General features: G+C 44.8%; 1 pseudogene; it reads left to right on the top strand.

The window, feature by feature from the left end:
• The first annotated feature begins 2380 nt into the window (after positions 1 to 2380).
• Positions 2381 to 17167, top strand: LOC111609903 (annotated as a pseudogene).
• Positions 17168 to 25476: the final 8309 nt, after the last annotated feature.

Consider the following 25476-nt stretch of genomic DNA (forward strand, 5'->3'; position numbering starts at 1 on the left):
ATCTTGCGGGGGGTGACCGAGGTTCCATCACTATGTGACAGCTGGTCAGCAAACCTGGCAAACATGGAAACATTTATCAGGCATGCATTGGGGTGCAGGAGAGACGGGTGGACTTCCTGGTTGAGCTTGCAAAAGAGTTGGGTAACTCTCATGTGAGTGAGAAGAAGGCCCACAAGGAGAAACTGCTTCGGCAACAACCTTCCACACCCAGCTCAGGCAAAAGGGCGAAGTGTCAGGTCAACCATCGATGCAGGATGCGTGTCCTGAGGCCGAAACATCGTCAGTGACCCCTCACACCCCCACCATGGACTGTTCTCCCTGCTGCCCTCTGGAAAGAGGTTCTACAGCATCCGGTGCAGGTCCACCTGGTTCTGAAACAGCTTTTTCCCACTTGCCATCAGACTGCTGAACTCTTAACTGAACTGCACTCAAAAACTGGTCTCCACTTTATACCTTGCACATGTACAGAGCTAAGTAACTTCTATTTTACTGTCAGTCCTGCACTTTATATTTTATATTTAGATTTATATTTTATACTGTATTTTATTTTATTCTGGAGTAACCTCACAGCATTGGAACCTCAAACATTGTCCTGAGCCGTATGCAACGAAATTTCGTTCTGTATACACCCTGTGCATGCAAAATGACAATAAAGTCAGTCTAAGTCTAAGTCTAAGGAACAATTGCGCAACTGTGAGATGCGTTGAGGCCATTACCAGGGTAATTACCAGGGTAATTACCGGGGTAATGGCCTTATTTACAGAACAAAAGCACCTGCTAGCTACAATCCTTCAGGTCAGTCGACCCGTCTCTGGACTCCAAAGGTAGAAATGTTAAATGACCTTTCTCTGGTATTGCGTGTGTTAAAGTGAAGCTTTTATTAACCTCTTCCTGCTAGCTGCCCCCCCTGGAGGAATGAACTCAGACGTCTTTTATATGGTGCAGGTGGGTCTCATCAACGTCTGATTGGCTTTGCTGATCCAATGGGGTGGCTGCTCTCCTGCAGCCTCTAGGCAGCCAATCAGAAAGCTGTGCCCGCACAGCTGATCCTGCATAATAGAAAAAAAACAAAGAGCCTGCACAGCCTGAAGAGGCCAGGGGCCGCAACAATGTTTATGTAGCTTTGTTGTGTTTTTACACCTTCTCTGCCTTTTGGCTCAGACAGCGGTCCCCTCCTTTGGGTGGTGATAGCGGTAGTCTTTGTGACTTGGCTGTTACCACTGATTTAGAGGTTCAGTAAATTTTGTCCCCGGTTGAGATATTGACCACTAAGTAGTGGAAAATATCTTTTACCTTTTATTTGTATTTATTGGTGTTTCTTAACTAGTGATGGTGAGATGAAGCCTCATGAGGCATTGAACCACTTGAGCCAACTGGTTCGAGAAATGGTTCATTTCTTGAGGCTTCATGTGCACACGAAACCACCTACTGGCCAGGTGTATAATCACAGCCAGCTGTATCTTAACACGTGTGATGCATTGAATTTTTGTCTTTTATGGCTCTTGGGAATGACTTCACAAAAGGTGTAGGACGAAATCATTTGTCAACATAAATTATGTATACACATATGTGTATAATAAAATATTGTTTGAATGTATCCTCTGTGTGTAATTATTCCCAAAATAGTAGTGTCATGTGATATGGCATGTTGTGTAATAAAGTTTTTCTGTGACTCTAGAAAAATGGCCTGGGCTTAATCAGGCAGAGGACAGTGAAAGTGCTTGTGGAACTAGGGAGGGGGTAGTGAATAGGCTAATGCTTGTGTAACTTGGATGATTTCATGCTATTTCATGCTCCTATCTATCTATCTATCTATCTATCTATCTATCTATCTATCTATCTATCTATCTATCTATCTATCTATCTATCTATCTATCTATCTATCTATCTATCTATCTATCTATCTATCTATCTATCTATCTATCTATCTATCTATCTATCTATCTATCTATCTATCTATCTATCTACTAAACTCTCCAAACACACCAAACTAACTGTCTCAAACTAAATAACCACTATCCAAACTCTGCTATCCAAACTATCAAAACTCTATCCACTCTCTGAACTGACCGCAACTCGCCTACAACAACCCACATTTTGAATGGATCCTGTGGGGTTTCTAAAGCTGTCAAACCCCGCGCCAACATCTGAGCCACTTCCCGAAGCAGTCACGTGGTACAGCCAGGCAGCGAGGCTTCGGACGTCATCGTTTTCGGCTCCTCCCCTAAATGAAGCAAGCCTCGATACGCGCTTTACGGAAACGCCCCCTCCATTACTCGACACACGCCTCGAAGCCTCGGCACATCACGTAACATCACTATTCTTAACTATTTATTGGTTTTAGTAAAGGTTTTAAACCTTAACTGGTGGTGCCTCCACCATGGCGGCTAGCCATGCCGGCATGCGGAGGTACCACAGTGTTCGATTTTTATTTAAAGAAAAAGAAGAAGAAAATAGAATAACGAGATTGGACTTTTCCAGGAAGCTGATTCAACAGGTGCTGAAGTTTCGGCCAGATGACCTGAATTGTATCCTTACCCTGCCTTTCAATAAGGGATATGATGTAAGTTTTTGCTCTGCAGCATTTCTTAAGGAATTTTGGACACGGTTTGAAAATGCTAAGACCCAGTTTTCAGTATTTGACGTCGAGAAACTGACTGACAACTCCCTGAAAACGGTGATTGTCAGGATGTTCAATGAGACTGTCAGTGCTGAAGACATCTGTATGTGGCTGGGTAGATACTGCACTGTGAGAGGCCAGGCTATGAAGGTGCGGGATGTGGACGGCATCTGGAACTGTGCTTGGCGGGTCCCCATTAAACAATGGGAAGACCCCCAAGGCTTCCAGGGCCTGAAGCATCTCCCCTCAATGATAGTCCTGGGGGAGAACAGGGGCTACATTCACTATCAAGGCCAACCCAAACTGTGTCGGAAGTGCGGCGAGCATGGTCATCTGGCCGAAACTTGTGAAAAAGTTTTCTGCGGTAAATGTCGAGAAGTGGGACACACTTTTGATGAATGTACGAACGGGCGGAAATGTAATTTGTGTGGTGGACAGGATCATTTGTTCAGAGACTGTCCAAAATCGTTTGCAAATAAACTGAAAAAAGGAAAAGAGACGCTAACAGAAACGGTAAATGAGCAAGTGGAAGCAGCTGGGTCGGAAAATTCAAATCTCCCGCCAGGTCCTCTGATTGGAGGAGAGGAGGAGAGGGCGGGAAGCGGGGAGGAGAAGGAAGCCCCCCCCAGACCGAAACATCCAGTGAGGGGGGGGAGATGCTAACCGAAGGCGGAGCTAGCTCGGACTCTGAGGAAGAACAGACGGACAGCAGCGATGATGCCCCCCTCCCCGACGCCCAGCTGGCTAAGAGGCCGGCATCTGAGTCACCTCCCGACCTTACCCCCAAGGTAGGGAAGAGAGGAAGGCTGGAGGAACTCTTCGGTTCTTTCGGAGAGGAATCCAGAGCCTTCCTCGCTGGCTCATCCAATGAGGTCTCGTTCCTAGACTTTGCTCACCAATCAACCCCGGAGGACCCAAACAAGGTAACGGCTTTAGAAAGACGGCCGACACCGAGAGTCCGAAGGGGGAATGGAGCTCCAACCCGACCTGCACCACCATGTGGGAATGAAGAGCTCTGTTCACAGGACAGTCTCTGAACCCGCCTTGTTTTAACGACCGCCCGTTTTTTAACATGGGTTTAACTTAGTATTATCTTGTTTTTAATCCTTTAAAATGTCGTACTTGATTTTAGCCATCATACTCATGACTCTCACCTTCTCAACCATAAATGTTAGAAGAGTGAAGTCGCGAGTTAGAGCCCAGAGTGTTTTATCCTTTTTAAGCTCCGTACAGTCAGATGTGTTTTTACTACAAGAATGTTCACTCCCGTTTTTAAAGAACTACACCCGGTGGCAGGACTTGTGGCCACGGCCGTCTATATGGAGCGGCTCCAATGGAAATAAAAATGACGGCGTGGCCATTTTAATAAACAACCCGCACATCTTGGTGAGAGAGGGACGAGCACTTTTAGCAAATCTGACTTTTAACGGACAGGATTTTAACCTCTTAAATATTTATGGCTTTAATGACAAACACGACAGGTATGACTTTTTAGAGGAACTGCAGCCCCACATGCTGGGAACTAAACCTTTAATAATTGGGGGGAATTTTAATTGCATTTTATCTAGAAAAGATAGGAAAAGAAATAGACAGGATTTTAAGGTAGACAAAACATCACTTTTATTACAGAGAATCGTTAGGGATTTTAAACTAGTGGACTGTTTTAGAACTATGCATCCTGGAGAGGAGGGCCACACCTGGGTCAGTGGTGACGGCTCTATGGCCTCTCGTATTGATTATTTCTTCATCAGGGATTGCGCCCTGTCAAGAAAATCCGAGCTCATCCCACTTCCCCATGCTGGAGATTTTAGTTTAACAGTAATAATAAATAAAGTTATCTTTAAAATGAATCACTCAAGTGACATCAAGGCCCAACAGTAGACTTAAGTGTCAATAAAGTTAGTTTAACAGTAATAATAAATAAAGTTATCTTTAAAATGAATCACTCAAGTGATATCTAGGCCCAACAGTAGACTTAAGTGTCAATAAAATAAATCTGGTTGTGTGTGTTGTTTTTGTCTCATGCAAACTTTGCTTTAATTCTACTTTTTTCTATCTAATCATAAGAAATCATAGTCAGTCAGAGAGAGTCATGAAGCAAGAAAAGCAGGTTTCCTGGAAAAAGAGGAAGTAAGTTCCAGCCTGCAGATTTATAAAAAATAGCTGAGACTATTTCTTATTTTAAATCATGAAAGTTTTAAAGAATGAAATCTAAAACATTTTGAGTAATTTGATAAGATTCAAAGTAAAATACTTATATTAATATTGGTTTACTTGTAATAATATTTACACGAACATTTGTGGGAACAGTTACAAGAAAAACAAGTAACTGTAACTTTGGCATCAAATAATTAGAATCATGTATTATTCTTGGTTTCTTTTCAGAAAAACATCTGTAATAACTCACATTAGGATTATAATAAGTATAATTAATAAGTTATGGTTATAAAATCATAAATTAATGATAAATCAGAGAAGCTGAAGAAAATAAATGTGATATAAGTTATGGTTATAAAATTATAAATGAATGCTAAATCAGAGAAGCTAAAGAAAATAAATGTGATATAAATGTGATTTTGACATTGAACTTGAAATGGTGTAAAAAGGTGTAACTGCAATTAAACATCACTGATATGTTGGAGGTAGATAGTAGGTGAAAGGTGAACGGTTAAGGGAAAAAGGGGAACTAACAGGAGAGCAGAGATGATCAACGCCTTATTTAGGTAAAAGGTTGTGCAGGCAACGGACATAGGAGGTTGAGCAACTCTGAGATATTAGCACAGACATCAGGACATAATGTCTGAAGGACAGTGATGGATGTGAGGTCATCTGTCTAAGCAGACAGCCAATGAAAACGCACCAAAAGGGTGGATAAACCCTATATAAGGTGGGTGCAAAAGAGGAACCTTTTGTTGGATCCTCCGGGCAGCTTCGAGCCAAGATCGAGATGGACAAAGAACTCTGCAGCTGAAGAAGAGCCGGGGCCACGGAGCCGAAGACTGTCCGGCCATGGGGACCAACCCGTCTGGCCCACAACCTGTGGCTTCGAATCGCACTTCTCTCATCGGCTGGGTTCAGACCCCAAAGACAAAGATGAAGACAAAGGCAAAGACAAAGAAGAAGAACTGGTGCCTTCCTTCCTGCCAGCACCAAGTCCTGTGTGACCTCACCATCCATGCGGAGAGGAGGCTCATCAGACCTACAGAGATTCCTGCCTTCGCTGATCAACATCTTCCTCCTGCTGCAACACCTTCTTCATCATCAGACCTGCGGAGATCCTGGCCTTCATCGATCGGCGTCTTCCTCCTGCTGCAACACCTTCTTCATCATCAGACCTGCGGAGATCCTGGCCTTCATCGATCGGCGTCTTCCTCCTGCTGCAGCACCTTCTTCATCATCGTGCCAGGTCTGGGGTTCGAAACGTCAAACTCCGTCCGTCTCTCTCAAAGGTTCCCTTTTTTTTAGTTCTCAGTGTCAGCAGTAGGGAAAGATAGACTAGATGATTGATTTTACTTATTTGATTATTTCTGCTACTGAATTAAGCTGTACTGACCCTTGCAAAAATGCCTTACTAATAAAATATTTAGCATAAAGAAAATCTAAAAGATGTTGTGGACATTCAGTTAATGAGTCACCTTAAAGTTCTTTGATGGTTGTAAAATAGCTATGATGTTTGATTCTGGAGAGGAAGAGGTGGAAAATGTTTTATAGGTTGCTGGTAGCCCAAATTTAAAACAACATCCTTGGGACTCGCCCGAGTCACTAAAACCTACCTGGTTCAATAACAAATGCAAGTTGTAAAATAGAGAACGAGCGACCGTTAACAGGTGTGCTCTGTGAAACTAGTTGGCTGTAGGCTGCTCAGTCTGGCTAATTCACAGGGGGAAGAAGGGTGGGACACCTGGATGTTGGCCGTCAGAAACCAGGCGAATCGTTTCTCGAAACCAGCTTAAACAGAGTTTACTTCAGTTCTGGACAGGGTAAATCCCGGCAGATTTAGGAAACTCAATTAACCCGTTAGATGGAGAGCTGGTAGCACATCTCCCCTCTCAGAAGAGGAAGCAGAGAGTGAGAGAGTAGAGACAGAAAGGAGGGGGGGGGGTGTTGCGCAACAACAAGTGCACGCCCCACGTTGGGCGCCATGAAGGTTATCCTGCAATAGTCAGCCCCGCCCACTCCTCACTACTTCACAGGGCTGCCTACTGACCAGTTCTCTGTCTAACAGGTCCGGAAAATCTCTGAGACCTGGGTATTACCCTAAAAGTACTCTTATAAGAGATAATCTATTTAAACTGGTGGCGAAAGTGATTCGTCTAGCTCTAACTACCTCCAATCCAGAAGTTATGACCCTTTACAGTTAAGAAACAATCAGCTGAGTAGCCCTCACAGCTGCATAATTCCAATAACCACTTCTGTTAACGGTAGCCCACTTTCTAAATCATAACTTGCACTTGGAACCGGCTAGATTATGTTTAGTGACTTAGATGTAAGTCCCAGGGTCATTATTTACTCTCACCAAAGGAAATTATGAAGCCTCCTATTTACTGGAATCATGCCCATTAGTTTTACCTTAATTAAAAGAACTGAACGAAGATTAAATGACTCTATTAATTTCAATGTCCACCAACCTCATTAGAATTTTATAGTATAAATTTATTAAGCAAGCTTAAGCAGGGATATGCGACATACAAATCAATAATCAATCGTATATAGATCAAAAACAGTGTAATAAAATTTACATGTACAATCATACTACCCTGTCTCCTTTCCCTAAGAGTTAAGTCGCACGTTCTGAAATGGAATTTCGAGGAGCAGATTCAACTCATACCCAGACGATGGTGGATCTTTTAGCAACAGGAATTTCTAGCATCCTTGGTTGAGGTCTTTGCCTTGTGTGGAAAAATCCTCCTTAGAAAGGAAACAAAGCAGAACGGGTCCGAATCCTTCTGCAAAACCCAATTCCTCATCCCTGAGGGACCTTTGTCCTTCCTCCAAGTCTTGTTGCAGAATTGAAATTGCTGGGTTGAGACGAGACCGACGATCGAATGAAGAACTAGAGATGGGGCGATGGGACCCAGTCCTTTCTTGGCGGTGTGAAGTCCGAGCTCCCCCGTAGTTCTGAAGTGCGGTCCGTAGCTCAATCTGCTTCTGCAGGTTGTCTCTTCTTCTGCGCCGCCGGACTGGGAACAACTGGTTCCTCTTCTCAGCCCCTTTTTATGCATCTCTCCACCATGTGTGTGTATGGGGAGGTTTGGTCTACGTGACTTGCTTCACATCTTCTGTTTTCTCATGAAAAAGTCCCCACATTGCCCAACCTGTTTTTGCTGACCGTAGTGGAAAGTCCCGTACTTCCCCTTTCTCCGTTGCCTCAGCCAAACTCAACACACCACCCCTCCTGTGCGCTTTGGCCATCTGTTCAGAACTGCTTGCGACATTTCCTGTTTCAGGGCTGTACTGCATTCCTCTCTTTTCCTATAACTCACTATTATTCATTATAACTCATTAGACACATTCAACCTGTTGTTAAACCTGTTTGAATTAATTTCAAATGATTACAACTTCACATTCATTGACAATAAATCACATCTTTCTCTTATTATTAATCATTAAACATAATTATCACATTGTTAAATCATTACAGATCATTAATCAGAGATTTTTTGTAGACAGTTATTGAGCGATTACTTATACTCATATTATTCAGACTTATTCAACTTAATTAACTTTTAATCAAACTACAAGATTACTTTATTTCTTCCAAGCCATTATGCACCTTTTTCTGCGTGTGCCTGGAAAGATCTCATACCCTTATGCCAGTTTTCTTGACAGCCCTAACTGATGCTAGATTGTCACCGGCTTTCTTTTCTGATCACCTCCTTCTGTCCTGCACGCTTTCACTTCCTTCAGGTGCGACGACCGGGAGAGGTCTGTGGAAACTCAACCGCTCCCTGCTGGAGGACCAGGTTCTGGTCGGCCAGTACCGGGAGCGGTACCACGAGTGGCAGACCCTCCAAGACCTGTACGAAACACGAGCACAGTGGTGGGAGATGGTGAAAGGTAGGACCCAGACTTTCTTTAGACAAGCAGGGAAAAAGAAAAAGGAGAAAGAACAGAGATGCATGATGGGGCTGCAGAAAAGATTACAAAGATATTACTTTTTAAACCAAGAGGGAATGGATTTTAATAAAGAAATAAGAGAAGTAAAAAAAGAAATGAACATTTTAGCAGAAATAAAGAGTAAGGGAGTGATTTTAAGAAGCAGAGAAAGAGAAATAGAAGAAGGAGAAAAATGTAACAGAAACTTTTTTAAGAAAATTATAAACAATCCAAGTTTTATTTCTGACTTAAAGTCAGAAAATGGAAACATTGCTTCTAACATAGAAGAAAAGAAAAAAGTAATTGAAAAGTACTATAGTGACTTATACTCAGAAAAAATGGTAAAAGAAAAAAATATAAAAGAAACTTTGAATTTCCTTGAGAAAAGTATAGAAGACAGCAGTTTTTTAGAGCAGGATTTTACTCTTTTAGAGCTTTTACAGTCTTTGAAAAGTTTTAAAAGAGGAAAATCTCCAGGCTCAGACGGACTCCCTGTAGAATTTTATTTAACCTTTTGCGATATTTTAGGACCGGATTTACTTACTGTTTTTACTGATTTTAGCAAACAAGACACACTCCCCGATAGTTTTAGAACAGGAATAGTTACACTTTTATATAAAGACAAAGACAAGACAGATCTTAAAAACTGGAGACCGATTACCCTTTTAAACGTTGATTGTAAGATTTTTAGTAGACTTTTAGCAGCCAGGATGCGTCGAGTGTTGGGGGATTTAATCCACCCGGATCAAGCCTGCGCCGTCCCGGGAAGGAGGATCACAGACAGCCTGGTACTGATCCGAGACACCATCTGTTTTGCGAGAGACAGAAACATTCGGCTGATAGTCCTAAATCTAGATTTCGAGAAAGCGTTTGATCGGGTCTCGCACCAGTACCTCTTCCAGGTACTGCAAAAAATGGGTTTTCCTGGGAGGTTCGTAGCGTGGGTGGGACTGCTGTACCGAGACATCTCCAGCAGATTCATGGTTAACGGGTTTCTGACAAAAGCAGTGAAAGTGAACTGCGGTGTCCGTCAGGGTTGTCCGTTATCCGCCCTTCTCTATGTGGCCTGCGTCGAGCCGCTGGCGCAGATCTTGAGAAGGGACCCACAGATTTTAGGTGTAACGATACCGGGGAGTGGAGGGCAGGTAGCGAAATGTCTTTTATACATGGATGATTTTAACATTTTATGTACAGATCTTTTATCAATAGATAGGATTTTTCAATTAACCGATTGGTTCGGGAAAGCATCAGGGTCAAAATTAAACAAAGAAAAAACAAAAGCACAATTTTATGGACCATGGAAAGAGAATGAAAAATTAGGATGTCAGTTTCAAGTAACGGAAGAAGAACAAAAAATACTGGGAGTAAAATTTGACAAACATGGAGAAGGAAAGACAAACTGGACTGAAATAACAAGAAGAGTAAAACAGCGACTGGGATTCTGGGGGATGAGGAACCTTACAATAGAAGGAAAGATTTTAATAGTTAAAGCTGTGATTTTACCAGTGTTTTTACTCACCAGTGCTGTTTTTATTCCTCCTAGGAGAGTGCTTTTAGAACTACAACGAGCCATTTTTTATTTCATATGGAACTCTAAATGGGAAAGGATAAAAAGAGAAATCATGTACAAACCCAAAGAAAAAGGAGGAAAAGGAGTCCCAGACCTCTACTTGTTTTTAGGCAGCCATTATACGAGCACCCACCTGAAACAAGCCATGAACCTCTCTAGCAATAACAAAACAAACACGATGACCAGATTCTGGTGCGGGTCCTATCTTAGAAAACTTAAAATGATAAAAAGCGATTTTAGAACTCCAGTAGCTTTTAACCTTCCTCCTGCATATGCTTTTATACGGAAATTTTTAGAACGTTTTAGACTAGAAGGAGAGGAGAGCAAGATTTTAACTAATCATCTGTCAGGGTCTGCCTTTTGTTTCCGTTTTATTTTGGGGTTTTTTGGTTTGAGTTTTTTTTTTTTTTTTCCTGCCGTTGGAACTGGCATTCCTCATGACATCCACCAGAGGTCGCCAACAGACAGAGCCCCTGGAAGGCTGCTGAGTTCAACCCGTCTACACACCTGCAGCTTGTTTTGGAGGGCGTGGATTATGGATTTAAGCAGCAGCTTCTCTCCGTCTCATCGCCTGAGTGTTTGCTTACTTCGGTAACAACTCGTTCCAGAACTAGGCTCTCTGTGATCTGTTCCGCTCTAACCCTTTGTTGTCTTCCTCGTCAGATATCCTGCTGTTCCCTCGCGGTTCTGGCGAAGAGCAGTCCTCCCCGAGTTCAGTGCGCGCCTGTGCTCCCCTCGTTGTGGATTCCCTACCTCCTGTGTCCTCCCTCGACGCTGTCGGTGCTACCGGTCAGAAGCCACCCCTCGTGTGTCCACCCTTTCCTCTCGTCGATCCCTCTCTGGTGGAACCCCCCTCATTCCAAGTAAGACAGACTCTGGAATATTCCCGAAGGATTTTCTCCTCACTGCTCTGACCCTGCTTCTCCTGTTGGTAGCAAGACGACCCGGTCATCAGCACCAGGAGTCGCGTCCTGACCCCTCCCCTGACTTCAATAAACTGATTATTGTGCACTTAATCGTTCTCTCTGATTGTGTTCTTGCATGTGGGTTCGTAAAGTAAAACTCAACATGACAGAACACTCAGGCCAAGCTACGACCTCCGCAGACGCGATCAGAGGAGCGTTATCAGACCAACAAGCCCTCATTCAGCTCCACGATTCAGCTCTGAGAGAGCTGGGAAATCGCCAAGCTGAAACTAACCGACGATTAACTGAACTCTCAAATTTCCTACAGAATTCATTACCTCAGGACGCAAATCAACCTTCTGTTTCCCCATCCGCCCCGGATCCGCTCGTCCGCTCCGGCTTCTCTGAGGTCCGCCCGGCAACTCCAGATAAGTTTTCTGGTGACATCAAGAAGGTAACAGGATTTATCCTCCAATGCACCATTGTCTTCAACCATTCGCCACAGAGTTTTCCCAATGATGACCGTAAGATTTCTTATGTCTTATCCTTGTTGACGGGCCGAGCCTTAGAGTGGGCCGAAGCCCGGTTTACCACCGCAGTTAATTATGGATGTACCTACCCCGAGTTCCTAACTGAGTTAAAACAGGTCTTTTGCCAGGAGACGGAAGGAACATCCTCTTCCAGAGATTTGCACGGGTTAAAGCAGGGGCAGAGGAGTGTTTCTGATTTCGCCATAGACTTTAGGATCAAGGCGGCTGCATCTGGCTGGAACATGGTAGCTCTCAAGAGCGCCTTTTTCCATGGGCTAAACGAGCAGATAAAGGACGAATTAGCCACACTGGATGAGCCAGAATCCCTGAACGATTTCATAAACTTATCCATAAGATTGGACAACCGAATCCGTACTAGAGCCAGGGAACGCACCCGTCGAGTTTCTTCTCCATGCACCTCTCTAACCAGTAGTCGTCTTTCTGCTCAGCACTCACCTCCTTCCCCAGCCCCATGTATGGAACCCATGCAAATAGGAAACACGAGGCTCACACCCGAGGAGCGTCAACGGAGGTTACGCTCCCAGCTCTGTATTTACTGCGGTGAGCCGAATCATGTGATTGCTAATTGTCCTGTACGTTTAAACCCGCAGGTCCGGCAGTGAAGGCGGGGAAACTGCCGGCACCGTCCACTCCTAAACCCCGTCTCACCTTCCCTGTCACCCTATTCGCCAACAATGACTCACTTTCTGTGTCAGTTCTCATTGATTCCGGTTGCGAACAAAATCTCATCAGTTCCGACATAATTCACCAGCTTTCCGTGCCTACTGAACCGTTACCAGTTCCTCTCCGTGTCGCTGCCCTGGACGGGAGGGGTCTACCCCAGATAACCCACCGGACCAAGCCACTACGCCTGCTAATTTCTGGTAACCACACTGAAGAGATCATTTTCTATGTGTTTCCCACTATCAGTTCCCCCATAGTTCTAGGATTCAACTGGCTATTCAAGCATAACCCCCAGATAGATTGGGTTGAGGGACGGATTACTTCCTGGTCTTCCAAGTGCCACACCACCTGTCTCCGTTCCGCTGTTCCTTCGCAGCCCACACGTTCCACGATGGATGAGGTGGATCCATCCGACGTCACCGCCGTCCCTAGTGAGTACCATGAACTCATCACTGTTTTCAGTAGGGACAAAGCCCTCTCTCTACCACCTCACAGACCATATGACTGTGCCATCGACCTCCTGCCTGGGGCCCCTCTACCTAACAGTAGACTGTATAACATCTCCAGGGCCGAACGCCAGGCCATGGAGGACTACATAAATAAATCCCTCGCTGCAGGTATTATCCGTACCTCGTCTTCCCCTTTGGGTGCTGGGTTTTTCTTTGTGGGGAAGAAGGACGGTTCTCTGAGGCCCTGCATCGACTATAGAGGCCTAAATCAAATCACCATCAAAAACAAGTATCCTTTACCCCTGCTCTCCTCTGCCTTCGAACCTGTTCAAGGGGCAACCGTCTTTTCGAAACTGGACCTTAGAAACGCTTACCATCTACTACGCATCAGGGAGGGCGACGAATGGAAGACCGCTTTTAAGACCCCTATGGGGCACTACGAGTATCTGGTCATGCCTTTTGGTTTGTCGAATGCCCCCTCCTTCTTCCAGGCCCTTGTGAACGATGTCCTCCGAGATTTCATTAATGTGTTTGTCTTTGTCTACTTAGATGACATCCTTATCTACTCAAGGACCCTGGTGGAGCACCAAGAGCACGTCCGTCTAGTTCTCCAGAGGTTACTAGAAAATAAATTGTATGTGAAAGCCGAAAAATGCGAGTTCCACCGCCCATCAGTAACTTTCCTGGGGTACGTCCTTGAGAGCGGACAGATCAGAGCAGCAGAGGACAAGATCGCAGCAGTTCTGGACTGGCCTCAGCCTGAAACGCGTAAGCAACTCCAACGTTTCCTAGGCTTTGCCAACTTCTACAGGAGGTTCATCCGGAACTATAGCCAGATCGCTTCCCCCCTCACAGCTCTCACCTCCACAAAGAGGGTGTTTAGCTGGACTCCACAAGCCGAGGCCGCCTTCACTGAACTCAAGTCACGGTTCTCCAAGGCCCCGGTCCTGGCTCAACCCGACCCAAGCAGGCAGTTTGTAGTGGAGGTTGACGCATCCGATATTGGGGTGGGGGCCGTTCTGTCCCAGATCACTGCGCAGGATCAGAAGTTACACCCCTGCGCTTTCTTTTCCCGCAGACTCTCTCCAGCTGAGAGGAATTACAATGTGGGAGACAGAGAATTGCTGGCTATAAAACTGGCTTTGGAGGAGTGGCGTCACTGGCTGGAGGGAGCAGAACACCCCATTCTAGTCTGGACAGATCACAAGAACCTGTCCTACCTCCAGTCAGCTAAACGATCCAACCCACGCCAGTCTCGCTGGTCTCTGTTCTTCGCACGCTTTAACCTTTCCATTTCCTATCGTCCAGGTTCAAAGAATGTAAAGCCAGATGCTCTGTCCAGGATACACTCCCCTGACGATTCGGAGGAAAGCCTGGCTCCCATTCTCCCGCCTAGTTGCACAGTCGGAGGAGTAACGTGGGAGATGGAGGACATCCTCCGCCAAGCGCACCAGACCGAGCCTCCTCCTGAAGCCTGCCCTCCAGGTAAACTGTACGTTCCCTCCGCTGTCCGTGCCCGCTTCCTACAATGGATTCATGCCTCCAAGTTCGCCGCTCACCCTGGAGTCAGTCGCACCATAGGGTTGGTCAATCGCAGGTTTTGGTGGGGATCAATACACAAGGACGTTAAGGAGTATGTCTCCGCCTGCGCAGTCTGTGCACGCAACAAGTCGTCCAACCGACCCCCTGCTGGCCTCCTACAGCCGTTACCCATACCAGGACGACCATGGTCCCACATCGCTGTCGACTTCGTCACCGGACTCCCAAGGTCCAAAGGTATGACCACTATTCTCACAATCATCGACCGTTTTTCCAAAGCCTGTCATCTTGTCCCCCTACGCAAACTACCCACCGCTGCTCAGACAGCTAAACTACTCATCAAGCATGTTTTCAAGCTGCATGGGATACCCCAGGAGATCCTCTCCGACCGCGGGCCCCAGTTTATCTCGCAGGTCTGGCGTCAGTTCTGCTCCGCCCTGGGAGCCAGGGTGTCTCTCAGCTCCGGGTATCATCCCCAAACCAATGGGCAGACTGAACGTATGAACCAGGAGCTGGAGGCCGCCCTGCGATGTCTCACCTCTACCAACCCTGATGATTGGGCTCCACACCTTCCGTGGGTAGAGTATGCACATAACTGCCACACGTCTGCAGCTACTGGTCTCTCTCCCTTTGAAGTAGTCCTGGGATACCAACCTCCTCTCCTCCCGGGTGACGAAAGTGACATCTCTGTCGCATCGGTCCGGCACCACATTCGCAGGAGTCACAAGATCTGGAGGGACACCGTCTCCGCCCTCAACGACTCATCCGCCAGAAATAAACGACTCGCTGACCGACGTAGGATCCCTGCCCCGACATACTCCGTGGGGCAGAAGGTATGGTTGTCGACACGTGACATTCCCCTTAAATCTATGTCCAGGAAGTTGTCCCCTAGATTCATCGGTCCTTTTGAGATACTGGCGCTCGTGGGTCCCGCGGCTGTGCGACTCCGACTCCCTTCATCCATGCGTATCCACCCGACCTTCCACGTGTCCCACATTAAACCTGTTCTCTCCAGTGAACTTTGCCCTCCAGCCGGACCCCCTCCTCCCTCCCTGGACGGGCGGGGCGACGCCGTTTTTGCCGTCCGTCGGCTAGTGGCCTCCCGGCGGCGGGGTCGGGGCTACCAGTACCTCGTCGACTGGGAGGGCTACGGCCCTGAAGAACGTTCCTGGGTCCCTGGATCGTTCATTGTGGATAACACCCTCATTAGGGACTATTGGGACTCTCAGCCCTCATCCTCTGCTCGGCCGCCAGGTGGCGTCCGTTGAGGGGGGGGTACTGTCAGGGTCTGCCTTTTGTTTCCGTTTTATTTTGGGGTTTTTTGGTTTGAGTTTTTTTTTTTTTTTTCCTGCCGTTGGAACTGGCATTCCTCATGACATCCACCAGAGGTCGCCAACAGACAGAGCCCCTGGAAGGCTGCTGAGTTCAACCCGTCTACACACCTGCAGCTTGTTTTGGAGGGCGTGGATTATGGATTTAAGCAGCAGCTTCTCTCCGTCTCATCGCCTGAGTGTTTGCTTACTTCGGTAACAACTCGTTCCAGAACTAGGCTCTCTGTGATCTGTTCCGCTCTAACCCTTTGTTGTCTTCCTCGTCAGATATCCTGCTGTTCCCTCGCGGTTCTGGCGAAGAGCAGTCCTCCCCGAGTTCAGTGCGCGCCTGTGCTCCCCTCGTTGTGGATTCCCTACCTCCTGTGTCCTCCCTCGACGCTGTCGGTGCTACCGGTCAGAAGCCACCCCTCGTGTGTCCACCCTTTCCTCTCGTCGATCCCTCTCTGGTGGAACCCCCCTCATTCCAAGTAAGACAGACTCTGGAATATTCCCGAAGGATTTTCTCCTCACTGCTCTGACCCTGCTTCTCCTGTTGGTAGCAAGACGACCCGGTCATCAGCACCAGGAGTCGCGTCCTGACCCCTCCCCTGACTTCAATAAACTGATTATTGTGCACTTAATCGTTCTCTCTGATTGTGTTCTTGCATGTGGGTTCGTAAAGTAAAACTCAACATGACATCATCGTTTTATTATTTCTGTTGTGCAGGACCGGGAACCAGTGACTCCAGTGCGCGGCCTCCTGTATGGAGACGCCTCCACCGTTTGGCGCAACGTGAGCCATCCCGTCCTTCCAAACAGACTCCAGGACCTGTCATGGATGGTGGCTCATGGGATCCTGCCGGTCAGAGCTGTTATGCACTCCCGCGGCATGTCTGCAACGGCCATCTGCCCCCGACCCGGTTGTGGCGCGCCGGAGTCGGTGAGGCCCCTGCTGTGGGAGTGCAGCGCTGCTGTGGACCTGTGGGCGAAAGCCGGCTCCTTGCAATTCCCACACTTGCCAGCAAGGGAGGTCCTTCATGTACAGCTAGTGCTGTACGGGGTGAGCCAGCAGAAAATAACAAAAAAGGACTTCGCTGAGATGTGGCTCACCCTCGCCACCATCAAAGACGCCGTTTGGACCTCCAGAAACTTGCTGGTGAGCAGGCGCAGGCGGATGCCCCCGGTGGCTGTGATCCGGATGGCGGCAGCAAAAAGGAAAACATCAAGGGCTGCAGGTGGCGCGCCAAGGACACAGCCACCAAGAAGAATCGCCTGCGCCTCCGTGGACGAAGGAGCCGGCGCTCCACGAGCAGAGGTCCAAGCAGCGGCAGCCTGGCTCTCCGGGTGAGGCAGGCGGGAAGGAGCTTCAGGGCAGGTTTCCCCTCTGAGCACCAATCGCTGTTTGGAAGGACGGGACGGCTCCGGACTTTGGAAGGAGTCACCCCGGTCCTGCTCAACTTTTAACACACAGAGATTTTGTGTTTTATACCCTTGTTCTTAGCTCCTTTTAGCATAAATTGAACTTGAAATTTTTTTGAAAATTTCTGTATAACTGCAAAAATGTAATGGTTTTTTAAATGCTTACAGTAACAATAAAAATTTTTGAAAAAAAAAGAGAGGGTCAGTGGTGGCCGACAGGTCTGTCTTCTCCTAAAAGAGTGGAAGAGGCTAGTGATCAGAGACGGTATCATGTACCGTCGCAGCCGCGATCATCAAAGAGGAGTGGTGGAACAGCTAGTGCTACCAGAGAAGCTGCGTGAGGGAGCTATGAAGGCTCTTCACAATGACTCCGGACACTTGGGTTTTGAGAGAACAGTTCAGATGTTAAAAGAGAGATTTCATTGGCCTCAGATGTTCCAGGAGATCAAGATCTGGTGTGAGCAGTGTGAGAGATGCTGCCTCAGGAAAACGCCAACATCGGGAGTCAAGGCCCCTTTGGTCAGTATTCACAGTAATGCCCCCATGGAACTAGTGTGCGTAGACTTTTTGACTTTGGAAAAGTCAAAGGGTGGAATGGAAAATGTCCTTGTGGTCACGGATCATTTCTCACGCTACGCACAGGCATATCCCACTAAAGATCAAAAGGCCAACACAGTGGCCAGGGTGCTATGGCGAAACTTCTTCTGCCAGTTTGGGCTTCCTGCTAAGTTGCACACTGACCAGGGGCGCAACTTTGAAAGTGCTGTAGTGAAGGAGCTGTGCAAATGTATGGGCATCACCAAAACCCACACAACCCCCTACCACCCACAAGGCAATGGCATCACTGAGCGGTTCAACCGGACACTCATGAATATGCTCGGGACATTAGAGCCACATCTGAAACCTCGGTGGCACGAGCACTTAGATGCAATGACACATGCATATAACTGTTCACGCCATGACTCTACCGGGTATACGCCATACTTTCTGATGTTTGGCAGACATCCTAGACTCCCAGTTGACCTCATCTTTGGGCTCCAGACTGCTAATAAACCAGGAGAGTACAGTGCATATGTTCAGAGACTTCATGACTGTCTGTCACAGGCATACGCCCAAGCAAACCAGACCTCTCACCAGGCAAAAAGTCAACAGAAAAAGTACTATGACCAGAAGGCAAAGGGTCAAATTTTCAACCAAGGGGACAGAGTCTTAGTTAAAGTCTGCCATGTAGAGGGACGGCAAAAACTAGGGGACAAGTGGGAGTCGCAACCTTACATAGTGGTGAAAAAGCAACCCAACACACCTGTGTACGTGGTGTGACCAGAAAACAGCGATACTGAGAGGGTGGTCCACCAGAACCTTCTGACACAATGTATGTTCCTCCCAGTAGAGCAGGCAGAAGAGATAGTGGAGAACACAGAGGATATGACAAGACAAGCCTCTGGAGTGACTGTGCAGGGGATGGAGCACTTAGAGCTTGAAAAGTTGGAGGAAATTGTGGAGGAGGTTGAAGGCGAGACAACAAATAAACAGGTTGAGCAGCCTGAAATGGAAGGAGTGAATATACCAGACAGAAAATTCAATGGATGGACGGAACATATAACAGATGGAGGTATCACTGTAGCCCCTGCACCCAGTGCTCTTAGAAGGAACATGCAGAGGAATCGACAACCCCCAAAGAGATTTTCCTGTGAGTCACAAGTAGTGGAAAGTGAAGACACTCAACAGAAGATAATAAGAGGACGGAAGCTGTGGGAGAAAGCTAAAGCCAGAAAAGCAGTAAAACACTTAGGAAATTCCACTTAATGGAGTACATGCTGGCCATTACACTGACACAGCACACAGTCATGTTTTTTATTTTTTTATTTATATGTTCATTGTTGTTTTGGGTCTAGTCTGATGACTGGGACGCCATCAAAGAAACAACGGGTAGATGTAGGGCAGTGGCTTAAATATGTCAGCAGATGCCACCAAAATGTTAGATTTGTTCTTTGAGTTGTGGAAGTCGGTGAAGTGTGTCCGTTGAAGAACACCGTACTTGGCGTCTGTTACGGTGCGCTAGCAGTACCACGGTCAGTATTTGCTGTGAATTCTGAAGGTAAGCAAAGCTGACCGCCAGCTCCTCAATGTAGCCAAATGTTGCTTTTAATGTCCAAGTAGTTAGTTTTGTATCGTTTTGTCTTTTTCTTCTTTTTTTTAATATATGCTGTATCTGTTAAACAAAAAAAAAGAAAAGAATGATAATAATAACTGCGTTAATGAGACTTATATTGACACGCAGTATTTGCTGTGAATTCTGAAGGTGAAGCCGCTGCGCTGTCGGTTGGTCCGAATAAACGGTCTGAACCACGATCTCAACCGCCGTGTGGGTCCGATTTATGCCTCAAGTTTCCTTCCGACAACCACCATTAAAGAAAACACAACGCAGAGTCTAAGGAACAGCGAGGTGTCGTCTCACACGGACAGGGTTACATCTTTGGTGCCGTGACCCGGATCGTGGTGCTTCAAGATCACCCAGGCAACAACGCCAGCAGCCCGGTTACCCAACGGTTTCGTTCTGGTAGTTTGTTGAGTGTATGGCAGTCTGAGTTAGCGTGTGAAGCTAAAGCTGCAACATATTATTTTAGTGTCACTTTTATTGCACTGTTTAAGGTAGTCAAAAAAAAAATTGTTTGTGAACTACATTTTGTTTGAAATATTTATTCTATTGTGATCATAGAACTACAAAAATTATTTGGAGCATAAATTAATCATCACATTTCTTTCCTTCTAGTTTGTAAAAAAAAACCCAAAAACTTGCATTCTTGTTACTTTTAAGCATTTTATCCCCAGTTTGTTTCAATTTACTGCACAGGTTCCCTGCACAGCTGTTTAAATCTGTTAAATTAGATTTTTACTCACCAAATTAAAGCTTCCAGTCAGAAGGATCCAGCGGCAGGAGAACCTCTCCATCGTTCCACACCTACCTGAGCCTCATTCAGGACGAGCCACGCGTAACGTGACCACCTCTGGAGCAGGAAGCGTCGGTAAGCTGCTGCCTCTCACTGGGAGAACCTCTCGGATCTGGACGTTTTGCTCCGTCTTCCTCACCTCCCCCTCTTCATCGCTCACACACACTTTTCTTTCTTGAAATCCCCCAAAACACACAGAGTTTACTGTTCACCTCTGTTTCAGCCGAGTACTTCATCCACCGTGTTTGTAATGAATTAGTCGATTGAAATCAGATTTTATTTGCATCTTAAATGAAGAGGAGGCGGATCAGATGTGGTGAAATTCTGCCATCTTGTGGCCAGCAGAAAGAATGCAATCTGAGCTCGAAGAAAACATATTAAAAGTACGAAATTAGTCAATTATTTAATTAAAAATACACAGCTTCATTTGTTGCCATGCTCAGGAATTAATTAACTTGCAATATTTCAATAAAACAATCAATGTAGTCGGATTTTTGTATTTATTTTTCATGTACTTTGTACATTGATATAAACTAAAGAGGGTTTGTGGCTGTCGGAGCAAATTGAAACACAACAAAAACACAAAATCCTACTAAGTATTTTTGGTTTATTTCATTGTGCAAATATCTTAATGTATGTGAAATAAGAGGAAAACTAGCTTAAAGTAACTTACCAGGAGCTGGTTTTAAGTCAATAATTTATTAATATTGATGTAAAAGTTTTGCTGTCAGATTATTTCACTAAAAACATGGTGAAAATATCTCGTTATAAGTGAAACTAGCACTTTTTTAATCAATATTAAAACGAGTCAGAACTCTGGGTTTTTTGTTGGTTCTGCTTCTCATTTTATTTAGCTTCATGTTTTAGTTCACTTTAGTTTAGCCTTTCATGGTCCTTTTGATATTATTATTATTTGAGATATTTAGTGAAATAAGAATTGTCTCATTGTTTTCCTTATTTTCAGTCCTTTATAGTGTTTCTAGGTTTATTCTTTAGTTCTGTCCTTGTTTGTCTGAGTCCATGTTAAGCCTCCTTTAATGATTATAGTTTAATTTTATTTTATCCTTCTAGTTATTTCAGCCTCCCTGCAGTGTTTCTAGTAATGTTTATTTCTTAATTTCATCACCGTAGGTTCAGTTATTCTTCCACGTCTGAGTCTATGTACAATATATCTTCCTTTAGTAATTCTAGTTAATTTATTTCTTTGTTTAGATCTTCTAGTTTCTCTAGCTCTATGTTCCTTAGTTCTTACTGTTGTTGGATCGGCCTTGTTTCTATTTAGGGTGGTTGTGGTTTCCCTCATGTCTTTCTCTCCTATTCATCAGGTTTTTCTTACTCTTAGTTTTTTTTGCATTAGTTGTATTTTTCAGTTCCCTGTTTCCTCCCTTTGTGTTCCCAGCAGATCTTAGGTTCCCTCTGCCACCTTCTCTCCGCCCCTCAGCTCCTGTGCCAGTTACTCACAGCTGAAATCACTCTTCCCATCTAGCTCTGCCATTGTTCCATTTACTGCCTCCCAGTATTTCAGCTCCTCCATCCCAGTCACAACTCGCCAGTCCGTCTCGTCACCCTGATGGTCACTGCCCATGTTTCCCTCCCTGGATTACCTGTTGTTCCCTCGTGTTTCCAGTTTGTTTTGTTTTTGGATTTTGTGTTGGTTCATTTTTTTCATTAAAACATCCATTTATTTCTACTTCCTGCTGCGTTTGGGTCCAACACCTCACCATGACAACAAGCTCATATATTTGGCTTAAAATTCATTTTTAAATTAGTTTTTCTTATTTCAAGTGAATTATGATATTTGCATTAGAAACTGCACCAAAAATACTTTGTAAGATTTTGTGTTTTTGAAGTAAATCCTACAAAAACAAGCCCAAACCATCACTCCTCCACTGCCGTACATCACAGTGAGTGAGGATTTGTAAAATGTCTCCATCTTGTTCCAAAGCTGTTTTTGTTTGTTTCGGTGCAGATTTGCAGACCAAAGCAGCGCTGCTGCATTCCTTTCAGAGTGAGGAACCGTTTTCCTGACAGCCCTTCCCAACACGTCGTACCTGTTTAGTTTATTTTTGATTCTCCTGACGTGAACTTTAAACACCGCAGGCCTTTACGGTCTCTGATGGAGCTCCTGCACTGCAAAAACACAACATCTTATTCTAATAAGTAGTTTTTAGTGCAAATATCTTAATACACTTGAAATAAGAGAAAACTAACTTACACAGGTGCTGAGGGCAAAACATCCACGTACTGTTTTAAAAGAAGCCTTAAGACATTTTTTTAGCAAAACTTTTGGTTCATTTTCTGAGATATTGGTTTTAATCTCATTTATTGATTTATTTTTCTCCACTAAAATTGCTTGTTTTGTTTTGGGGTTTTTTGCCCTTTGAGATTTAAAGATATAAAGGGCATTATAAATCAAATTTGTAATAATAATAATAACTATTGTTATCTATTATTATTACAAGTTTCTTATCAGCGGATGTAGCAGCTACATAGTGTGATAAATGTTGTATAACTGATTATGTGGTAAACATAATCAGTTATGTCTACCATCTGGTTTGTAGTTTCTTCTTTCAGAACCAGGAAGTGGAAGGTCTGCAGTGAAACAACAATTGTTGCCACGCTTACATTCACTCTTCTTATGATCAAAAGATACAATTTTCTTTATATATCAGCAGTAAACACTTGAAAGAACATCTTTTCAAAATATTTTATTTATATTTGTTAATTTAAATATTTTACTGACTTCCTCTTGTTCAGGATTGTGACAAACATTTATGTCCAGCGTCACACACGTTTCAGAATGTCAAGTTATATTTTCACCGTGTTATTCATCCATTTATTAATACCACAGTTTCAGAGAAAACATTTCAGTTGGAGACTAAATATTCATCTTCATTCTAAATGTTTCCCAGCAGACTGACTAGAGACATTTCTCCCTCTTCCTCCTCTATCAGACCTTCTCTGCTCCTGCAGCAGGTTCCTCCATACCTGAGAGCTTCCAGTCTCCAGTGTGGATCCTTCAGTCCAGCCCACAGCAGCTTCACTCCTGAGTCTCCTGGATGATTGTAGCTCAGGTCCAACTCTTTCAGATGGGAGGGGTTGGAGGTCAGAGCCGAGGCCAGAGAAGCACAGCCTTCCTCTGAGACCAAACAGCCTGATAAGCTGCAGACACACAATTCATCACATGATGAGAACATGAGAACATTGAGGTAGAACCCAAGGTCTGAACTGGTCATTTTCACAAGAGGAAAACACACAAGAAACTGGAGATTCACCTGTTAATAACATAGAATAGTAATAAAGCTGTATTTCATTCTGCAGATAGTAGAAATCAACATTTATCATTTGTAAAATGGACGAGAAAGTCTAACAACTGGTTGGAGGAAGAATCTGCAATAATGCTTCTTTGTACACTGAGGATGCAGCAATCTGTCAAGTGTCCAGCGTTACACTAACAGTTAAAGCCTGATCCCCACCTTTCTACATTCCTCTCTTCCTGGTTCTTTCAGCCTGGAGTCAATGAAAACCAGCTGAGTTTATGAATCAAGACTTAGCATGATTAGCCTCATCACAGTCAGACATTTTTATTTTAATAATCTACTATTGAAATAACATTTGCATCATCTATAGCAGCAGTTAATGGACAGAAATATGGCTTCACTAGGATTCAAAACATTTTACCTGAGTTTCCAGGTTGCAGTTTGGACTCTTCAGTCCAGCAGAGAGAAGCTTCACTCCTGAATCCTGCAGGTTGTTGTTACTCAGGTCCAGTTCTCTGAGACTGGAGGACTGGGAGCTGAGAACTGAGGACAGAGCTTCACAGCTTCTCTCTGAGAGGTTACAGCCACTCAGTCTGAGGAGAGAGTGAAAAAACTCTGTTACTAGGCAATTCTTCAAAATTGTTTTCCAAACAACAAATATTTTTGTTTAGTAATCTATCAATTATTCTTATGATTAATCGAGTAATTGGATCAAAAAATGATAAAATAAATGAATGCTGCAAGCGGCGTCGTGCAGCCCTCGCAGCTCAGCACCGCTCCGGCCTATTGGCCACCGCGGGGTGCCGGCACTGCCACCCGCCAGCCACTGTAGACCCTCTGGCACAGTTCCCGCACCCGTCCACCAGGCGATATGCACCTACGCATTCGGCAGTGCTCTCCGACGACGCACAAAAAATCTGGCAAATTGGGTGATGATATATAGCTGTTGCTATAAAAATTGAGCCCAGTGTTGCTGCGGCGCTAAAGCAGCGAAGGGAAAAGGGCTAACGTACGGCTAATTCAATTAGTTTTAAAGTTTAACAATAAAGCTGCAAGAGAGACTACATGGGCCACCTTCTGTCAAATTTTAATCGGAGTTTGATGGATGAGTGATTAATGACCCTAATTAAATTATTTTGATTTCCGGTCACATGATGCCCCTCCTCCACCTTTCCCACCCATCCTCCACCTTTCCCACCCCTCCTCCACCTTTCCCACCCATCCCCCACACAGATCTGTTATTCCCACGCCTTCAGACCTGTATGAGTTGTAAGAATAATACAAGTAAAGTATGAAAAACAACTAGTGTTAGATAATTGAGAATAATATACAATATAGTATATTTAAATAGGATGTTGTAGTTACCTCTGGTTTTAAACAGAATATTTTTCCTGAGACACTGCGGGAAACGGGAAAGGGCTCTGCGAGGCAGGTTAAAAAAATCCTAGTTGGGTGATTCTCATGACCTTTGGGGTCAAAACACATGCTGTGCAAGGAAACTCTATGTCACCGACATCCTCTGGCAAAGAATCGATAACAATGATGGTCAATCTCTGGTTTTAAAACGGAATATCTTCCTGATCGGGTCTGCTATCAGCTCTTGGAATCTGCATATGTCCTCACCCAGACCCCCTGCCATGGGTGCTTGTCTGTGTGTGTGTGTGTGTGTGTGTGTGTGTGTGTGTGTGTGTGTGTGTGTGCGCGCACCCGTAAGACTGAACACATACCTCTACAGAAAGCCTAGAGTTTTAACTGTTTTACTGCTTTATTTTATGGTAGCACGACTAGTCAGTGCTGACTATGAGTTTGTGATTTCCTTCATCACTTAAATTTTAAACTCTTATAGATTTTTTTTCTGTAACACTTGCTAGAGTGAAACATGTCAGTAAATGTTCCTCATTTGTACACGTACTTCTGAACAATATCTGACAGGGACTAAACAGGCCACGCTGAGGTTGCTCATATGTATCTTCCAGCTTTCCCTCCACCCATTATCTTACACACTTTAGTGTGTTCACTAACAAAATATAATACACCTCTATTTTTTTTTATTTTTCATTATTAAAACTTTGAAATGATCAATGTGAACCATCAGTCTGTATTAAAATAGCTAATATATTTCATATTATTTATTTAGATTTGA

Source organism: Xiphophorus maculatus, chromosome 10 (assembly GCF_002775205.1).
Source record: "Xiphophorus maculatus strain JP 163 A chromosome 10, X_maculatus-5.0-male, whole genome shotgun sequence".
Classification (NCBI taxonomy): Eukaryota; Metazoa; Chordata; class Actinopteri; order Cyprinodontiformes; family Poeciliidae; genus Xiphophorus; species Xiphophorus maculatus.